The sequence below is a fragment of the Watersipora subatra genome, chromosome 6, assembly GCF_963576615.1.
Source record: "Watersipora subatra chromosome 6, tzWatSuba1.1, whole genome shotgun sequence".
Taxonomy (NCBI): domain Eukaryota; kingdom Metazoa; phylum Bryozoa; class Gymnolaemata; order Cheilostomatida; family Watersiporidae; genus Watersipora; species Watersipora subatra.
This window is the reverse complement of record NC_088713.1, coordinates 26,122,778-26,131,742: the sequence shown is the minus strand read 5'-3', so window position 1 is coordinate 26,131,742 and position 8,965 is coordinate 26,122,778. Positions and strand designations below refer to the sequence as shown.

General features: G+C 34.9%; 1 pseudogene; it reads right to left on the bottom strand.

Annotated features, from left to right (window-relative positions):
• Window positions 1-220: 220 nt before the first annotated feature.
• On the bottom strand, window positions 221-6,197 carry LOC137398166 (ATP-binding cassette sub-family F member 1-like; annotated as a pseudogene).
• Between the last annotated feature and the right edge of the window lie 2,768 nt (window positions 6,198-8,965).

Here is an 8,965-nt window from a genome sequence, read left to right as displayed (position 1 = left end):
ATGTATGATTGGTTGTATCACTGTGGTTCTTGTATTCCTCTAAATGTGGCACTGACTGGCAAGTAATCGACTTCTTATTTTTAGGTAATATACCTGCAATTTGAGTGCGATAAATATCTTCAGCAATGAATGTCTTTGTACGACTGCATTCACCAGCTCAAAATGGCACTTTTATTACAGTAATGAGCAGACAACTACAAAAGTTTATCATATATTTGTGCTATTTGTTTTCTTTTTTGAGCATGTCCTCCTCTCCAAGAGCCTCCAGAATTTTGTGACGACAGTCATCAAAGTCACCGTCTACTTCTGAGATGTTTTCGTTTTCTACGACCCAAAGATTGCAGTTGGCTGTACGAATGAGTCGCTCATCGTGGGAGACAATTACCACTCCTGTCACAAAGAACTTTATAATTTATAAAACAAAAAATACAACAAACTATAAAAATATACTTTATAAACTTCACGTTTTGTCAGGGAATGAACCAGAAATTTAATACGATAGAATGTATCTGCATATGTACTTTAATTACTTATTTATTGCTGGAAGTAGTTTCAATAGGATGAATAGATCTAAAAAGTTTTTTCAAACCAATATGTAAGGAAAGACAACTACATAAAAGATACAGAGATGAAAATTACCTCCTCCATAGTCATTTAGAGCATCTGCCAGAGCATCAATAGACTCAATATCTAGGTTGTTGGTCGGTTCATCCTGTAAAATACATAAGCAAGAAAGACAACTTTTCAAATACAAGAATGTTTGAATTCTATAAAATCATGAAAAGCAAAAGAAAAGGTAGTGTGTACATCAAAATGACATTTAGAGGTAAAATCAAAAAGTGTAGCAAAGAGATAATGAAGTTGTAAAAGAAATAGACACGTAAGAAAGGATTCCAGTAAAGACATCATGAGAAGAACATGAGAAGGTAAAAGATAGAACCACAAACAGTATTCAAAGATTGTAAGAACAATAAATACATATAAATTGTGACAATGGCAACAAATAGGCCAAATAATAAGCTAAATAACTGAAAATGACAAAGTTGAGGAAAGAGATCAAGAGAATCACTAAAGAAATCAATTGAATCACTAAAGAGATCAATTGAATCACTAAAGAGATCAATTGAATCCCTAAATAGATGAATAGAATATACATACGAGTACAAGCACATCAGGTGCTCTGCATGAAAGATCAGCAAGAGCTACCCTCGCCCTTTGACCTCCCGAGAGATCTCTGTTGAGTATGGTGTGGGCGTGACTGGCGAGCCCAAAAGATCCGAGCATCTTCCTCGCCTTTTGGTATTCAAGGTTGAACTTGTTCTGAAAAATAACAAACAGACAGCTCACATTTTGAGGTTTTCAACGTAAAAATGTCAGATATAATATAATATATCTAATAAATATTAGATATATAATATCATCCATCTAATAAATATTAGATATATAATATTATATAGGATATTAGCAGAAACTAAAAAAAGTTAGGTAAGATTCGAAAATGTTATTGTCTGCACTGAACCCAACACACAATGTTCAGTTAAAATACTTTTAAGCATACAATTCCTAGGAACAAAAACATAGAAAAAAACTATATTAAAAGACCTCACAATTCCATAGTGATTGTATAAATGTCAAGGTCATCTATTGTGCTCTGCTGAGTATTAGCTGCAACTCTGATACTCGTACTGCTAAATAAATATACAATATAATATTATAAATATTATTTACAATAATATATATCTAAAAAAATATTATATATATAAATAAAATACATAAATATACACAATAAACATTAGATATATAATATTATATATATTAATTACATATATAAACAATATTAGACATTATTTACATATTTAATAAATATTAAATATATAAATAATATCTAATTTTATTAGATGATATTTTATATATATTGTATCGTATATATATAATAGTATCGTGCTATTATTTAATTTCCCCATGCTTCAACCCAAACTTCCTAAAATATGGGTTGAATTACTTTGAGACTACATGGAGACTAATATCTCAACACCAGATAGGCTCTACGCCTTAGCATTAATCACACTAGCCTGTGAACCCCGTGACATGCTCCTATTGTATGTTACAAGAACATGGCAACTTACTCCAAGATACTAGACAGGGCTAGTATATAGATCAAGTTGGTCAGCATAGTGCTGGTCATATTTACCAACTCGGACTCTGTGGTTTTTCCTCATCTCTCCATTTGTCTGCAAATGTTACTACACAACTACCTTTTAAAATTCTAACTATTTTAAATTGGGAATTTTAATTCTAGTTAAAGAGTAGATAACTCCAAAGGCTATCTGTAATGTGCAGCAAACAAGAAAACTGACCACATTTTCTTAATCGAAGACCAAATACTTCTTAATCGAAGACCAAGTACTTTTTAATCTTCGTACCACAATGTGAAATAAGGTGAGTATTTAATTTGTAGCATTTTCCTTTGAAAATTTGTACGAAACAAGCAAACTAAAATTTACAGCTGCAGACAACTCCTTGTTCTCCAACGGTACCCAGCATTAAAACACCAATAATTATGTCAGAACTAATCTTGAGAGACCTACCAGCGTGAGATCACCGACAAGCAGTTTAACCAGAGTAGATTTTCTGACTCCATTGGGTCCCACAATAGCGATTCTTGATTCCATGTCGACACCAAAGTTGACCTTTTTTAAGAGGGATGCTTGGCCAGAATAGGCAAAGTCAGCATCTACAGACATATGGAAGCACTTGCTGACTCGCGTCATTGAGTCAATTGGTGAGCAACAAACTAACGCGTCATTGAGTCAATTGGTGAGCAACAAACTAATGCGTCATTGAGTCAATTGGTGAGTAACAAGCTAATGGTGGTAAACCACAGCTCAGTACTGAATCAGTGTCATTGTAATTTTTCGAACACTGAATATTTCTAAAGGATATATTATGCAAATAACCTACATTTAATAAATGCCACACCATTTGACACACATGCAACGTGTCATTCATAGGTTGATGAAATTTAATGTGGAGTCTAGAGAGGAGGCATGCTTTCAAAATGCTGTTCCTGCTATAATGGGCCAAATATATATATATATATATATATATATATATATATATATATATATATATATATATATATATATATATATGCGAAATAAGGCTGCAAAAACAAGTAATAGTCAAAAAATAGTAATACAACAGAATATAGTGTCCATAGCCCTGTGCTGAACAACATAACAAACAAGGTACAAATGAAATACAAAGCATGGTAATAATATATAATCAAAACAACCAAGACATTGTAAAATTTGTTAAGATACCAATGATAATTAGATAAACATATCACAGCAGAGACAAATTCAAATATTGACATGGTAGTGTCAAGGGAGAAAATTGATACTCAAAAAATGAATATTTAAAATTGAATTAATAATTGATATATGAATAGTTTTTTTGTTATAATAATTGTTGTAATGATTATTTGATACTTAAATAGTAATATAAAATGTATTGTTTTTGTGCGTTTCCTTTGAGTGAAATACTACAATGGTTCTATGTGTAATGGTTAGCCTCTGGACCTTGAGTTCAATTTCTCCCAAGAAAAATTTTGACTGCAGACAAAGTGGCACTTCTGCCCAACAATAATCAGACTGTTGTTATAAAGCAAAATTGAAATAGCAACTCAATCAATGGAGATGGGCACTACTGTAATGATGAGTCCAAGTATCGAGTATTATTGACATTGCGAGGCCTCCTATCTCTTGTAGGCAACTGTCTGCAGGTAATTACATGTATCTTATAATCGACAATAACACGCCAGTGGTTTGTTTCTAAGTGTCTGTGAACTCTATTTTCCTCCAAAGGTCAAAATAACAATTATTCTGTCAAGGCTTACTAGATCAAGCAAAAATAACAATATGCTTGTATACTTAGCCCTATTTGTTATGGCCTTACTAGGTTCAATGAGTATGTATTTATTAGTCGCGCAGCGGTAGCTCTTGCTGTCAGGAGGGCTGGATAAACTCTATTTTTAGAGCTTTATGGCTTCCTGGTTTGCCACCTCTTTGGGTGAATCGTATCTGCTATGTATTTCCTTGGCAAGCTGTTTGCTGCCCTGCCTGGCTCGCTGCCAGCTTCTCGTTCCTGTCTCGTCAATTTTTCCCCTCTTTTATACTTGCCCTTGAGTCATTGCCAAAGGTCATTGGTTGGTTCTGTTTTGCTGGTGGTTTTTGCATCATTTCTTGCATAATTTCTGTTTCAGATTCTCTGTGGTGAGCTAAAATTCCTTACTGTTCTTGGAATCCCATGACGGCATGCAAAAAATATTCTAAGTCCGGCAACAAATTGTACAAAACTGGCCATAACTCAAAAACTAATAGGAGTAGCCTTATGAAATTAATTTTGCAGTACTCCTCATTCTAAGACGCTACTAGCTAGCTAATTTATTTGAAGCAAGAAACATGTTATCATTTTAGGCCATTCTTTTCACAGCCATTTCATCGATATTTTTGCATAAAATACAATATCTTAGTTAATGAAAAATTATGCTATATTTTTCTACTGCTATACAATACAACATTTTTTAGACCAAAATGATGTTATAAGCTATATCTAATTATACTAAATGAAGTGTTGTAAATAATTGTCTTGCTGATGACTGGTTGCTGTTCTGGTGTATGCTGACTGCTACTTCGCTCCAACAAGTCATAAATCTAGCTGGCTCGCGTAATATTGGTGATATACCTCTCCTTGTACTTGCCACTCTCTAGAGCTGTTTGTTTCACTGAATAGCCATGAGTAATTGTTGTAGCCAGTTAGTCTCTTTCATATTAAGTGGTGATGGTCAAAAATAATCATGATCTAGTAGCAAGTTTGCTATTTTTCATTCATAAGCTTTTCATTATAATGATCAGACAACTCCCAATCCAACTGATGTCCCATATATTCACATTGCATCAGCTGTGATGGTTGGACAACTGCCATGCTTGATATTTCTAGCAGCATAGCAATTGCCCTAGATTTTCATGTTTGCTTGTTGATGTATCGCAGTGCTTAGTGCAATGTTTTGCAGCAGTTGTTCCGTGATCCCACAATTTATTATTTCTTTGGACTTATTGGTCATCTATCATTTCATACCCTGACAGAGCTTACCATAAAGTGCTCCAAAAAGTGATTTATTTTATATTAGGATGGATAATAAGCTGAAACAATTTTCTAGACCAAAATTTTATGCTGATTCTGAATATCTAGTTTTTAAACCTCTAAACTAGCCACCAGACTAATTATAATATACTACGTAATAAAATGAATTAATAATATAATTTTTATAATTTACAATTTCGACCAGTACAGAGCAGGACTGTGATACATCAAACTAGATCAAAATTTGTAGCTGATTTCAAATATCATATTATGAGATTTCAAAAATGCATGTATTTGAACAATAATATTATTATGTAGGTTATATGCGTAACTTGAAGTATTTATTAAATATGATTGTGAATACCACCCAATTCCATTTGTTTTTGGACCAGACTTTGGAGCTTGTTCTGAGTATGTAATTGACAATTCTCTCAACTGGTCACAACCTTTTTTTAAATGTATTATGTAATACATGAATTTAATTTCAAATTTCACCAGTTTATCAATTGGGGAAAGCAAAGAGGTTGCAACACATCAATCAAGATCAGAATTTGTAGTATATTTCTTATTTAATATTTATATCTTTCCAAGTTTTATAGATTTGAACTTATACACGATATTATATAATATAATGGATTACATAATTTGTCTGTCGGTCTGATGTAGCACCATGACTGTGTGTTATCTCCTAAACATCTACAAGAAGGAAAAATGAATCAAAAACTGTCACAGCTGTTTAAAGATTTGGCCAAGATGTAGAATCTTTTTTTCTGTCAAGTATCAGGGAAAGGTATCATGAATGAAAATATTCTTTAAACTTCTAAAGACATAACCTGATACTTGATGTATAATAACCTACCTTCACCAGCATTCTCAGCGAAATATGTATTATCTTCTTCAGCACCAGTTTTGTTTCCACAGTACTTGCACTGACACATATCTGTACATTTGAGTCCAGCCTTCTGGCACTGGCATCTATTGGATGAAAATCCTGTCTTACATCGACAAAACATGTCTGTCATCCCATGAGAAGACACTGGGTTCTGTGTCATTCATGTGGTTTTGAGGTTGCCATTAGACAAAGTCCAGCCATGATTAGTGGGTAGGGGAGGATCAATTGTTGGTTGCACAGCTCTACGCCATATGGCTGCTTGGTAACCAGCTCTCATTACATGCAGCCTCAGTTCATATTGGGTTAGAGGAAGGTTAGCTTGGGAAATCTTTGAGGGAGAGCAATAAAAAAAATATCTTGTTTCATTGACCTTTTCAGTTGTGTCAATACACGTACAGTATTATAAAGCCTGCATATGAGTTTCTCTATAGAGTGCTGAGTATCATCCTCTACTTCAAACTCCAAGCCCAAAGAGCTTAATATGTTGATGAACTCAGGGTTCTGCTTGAGTAAATTCAAAAAAGATGTATTTTCCTTTGAATGAAATGTGCTGATACTATCACAACCACTGAGTGCATGTAGACCCAGAAGTGCCTGGCAGTAGAGCAGTGTTAGAATACCTGACACATTTCCAATGTGTATGTATCACATTCGTTCTTTTTTTCCACAGAAGTAGTACAATTAATCTGATGAAAGCTCATGTACTAAAGATATACAAATCCTAAACGCATCTGTCTCTCGACACTATCATCACCGTACTGTCCGATCCTTTGTCTTACATGATGAACTTTATATGTGCTATCATTCTTGTGTCGGCTTCCCTATGATATGATGCTAGACTCACTATATTTTTATTACTAGTTTTCCCATCGATTTGAAAACTGATTTTGTTGCACTTGGAAGAAAATTCTATGTATACATCAATATCTTGTTTGATCTGTGCACTGCTCCACTCCTTACTCAAGAAAACCACCAAAGCTTCTTTGTTAGCACCCTCAGCCAGTAAGTCTGACCATTTTGGCACCATTTGATTTGGCCCAAAAATTGTAACCTTTTGACTACCTTTAAATCCATGATGCATTCATTCTGTTGATTTAATGCTTGCCTCAGGATAGCTATCACAGACAAATTCTACCCGAGAAGAACCATATCATGTAGCGATTGATGCTAGCCTTTTCAATAGGACACTAGCAACAATTCCAAATGACACTGAGGGTTTCAAAGCTTGAATCTCAGCCATTCCATCAATGACCACAGCATCAAATTTCGGAAGGTTTTTCAAATTTTGTGTAACATGTTGGATGTGGCTCTAGCTTTTTTTCCAATGCTGTCATAAGGGTAGAGTTAGCTGTCTTCATCATCAATCCATTCGCATTTGTCAGGCTTCACGTTACATTGCCAAGGGAATAAAAAAGTACGTTTCTAAGATCAATGTTCCTCTGCTGGCTGATTACAAGAAGACGATCAAAGATCCGTCCTGTACACTGCAGACTTTTTTACTAGAAGTTTTCTTAGCACTTTGACTCAAAGCAAAACCTTTCAGTTTGTTTGCCTTTATTGGCGCATTGAATTCTACTATTGAGGTTTCATCCATTTGGTGACAAAATCTTGAAACTGCTTTTCTCCAATCTGTCTTGCATTTTGTAAATCATAGACAATGTCAATTGAAGCCTCCACTCCACTGACGATAGAGACAAGATTTTTATCTTTGTGCTTGAATGGGTTGATTCAAGCTGATATGATTTCTTTGATGAGACATATTGTGTCTTCATCAGCTTTCCATGTTGATTCTGACAAGTCGTGCTTGTCTGAGCTAGTGGAGTCCAATTCTAGAAGCTTCCTTATTTCTTTATTTTTGTGTGCACAGTTGTCCTTTGTGGATGAGCCATGGTCCATCTCTGTAAGACAGATTAGGTGTTTGTGAATCCAATGAGACTTCCCTGTGATTTAAAATCACAATTGACGGTCTGTTCTATAGCCATATCACAGGCAACGCTGGAGCATGGGCGGTGATGCTCATATTGAAAGGTAGAATAACCAAGGTGATCTGTCATTGCTTGGTAAATTAGGGGGTGAGACTTTGCCAGCTACGTCATCTTCATATAGTAAAGTGTGCCATACCTTGCATAGTTGGAGTGGTCGTATGCAAAAACCATGGCAAGAGTCATTGTAGTTAGTTGACATGGAGGTTCCAATCAGATTTCCTTGTGGCTCGGACAAAACTTAGCAGCTAGGTCATCATTTCAATATACTCTACCCAGAATCTAAATGTGGGGTTGCCTATTAAAGAGATGACTACAAAATCTTGGAATGCCTGATTCGTGTGGGCAAGTTCAGATTGATTACATTCAGTGTGATTGAAAACATCTTTACTAACGTCCAAACTAAGAAAGTCAAGGACATTAAAGTGTTCAAGACTTTCAGCAAGTTTATCCAACAATTATAGGTCATACAGTGCTACCATGCAGAGTTTGTGTGTCATGATGGGCCTATTGTAACTATGACCATTCATCATCCCTTTCAGGCTTCCTTCAGCGATACATTGCGATTATGTGATTATTTTGACCCACCCAGCATCACCATACCTTTTGCTTATCACACCAAGGAAAGATATCACTGTGTGGAAACTTCTAAATTTAGGGACAAGTCTTGACATCAGAATGGGATTGAGGAAGCAAATAGTTTGTGTTTTACAATATATAGCTTGGTCAAACACTACTACTACAGTTTCTATAGCAAACTTCCTAGCTTCGTCGATACTTATCTGAAGAACCCTACCCAAGGTTTCCCCACAATTTTACACACAATAGAAGACACACTCTTCATCATCCACGCTTTTATAACTCCAAAATGTGAAAACTTGACTCATAGCAGTAACTTTAAGCAGGAAAATGGGGATTTCCCAAATTTTTAGGAGTTGTCCCCCCT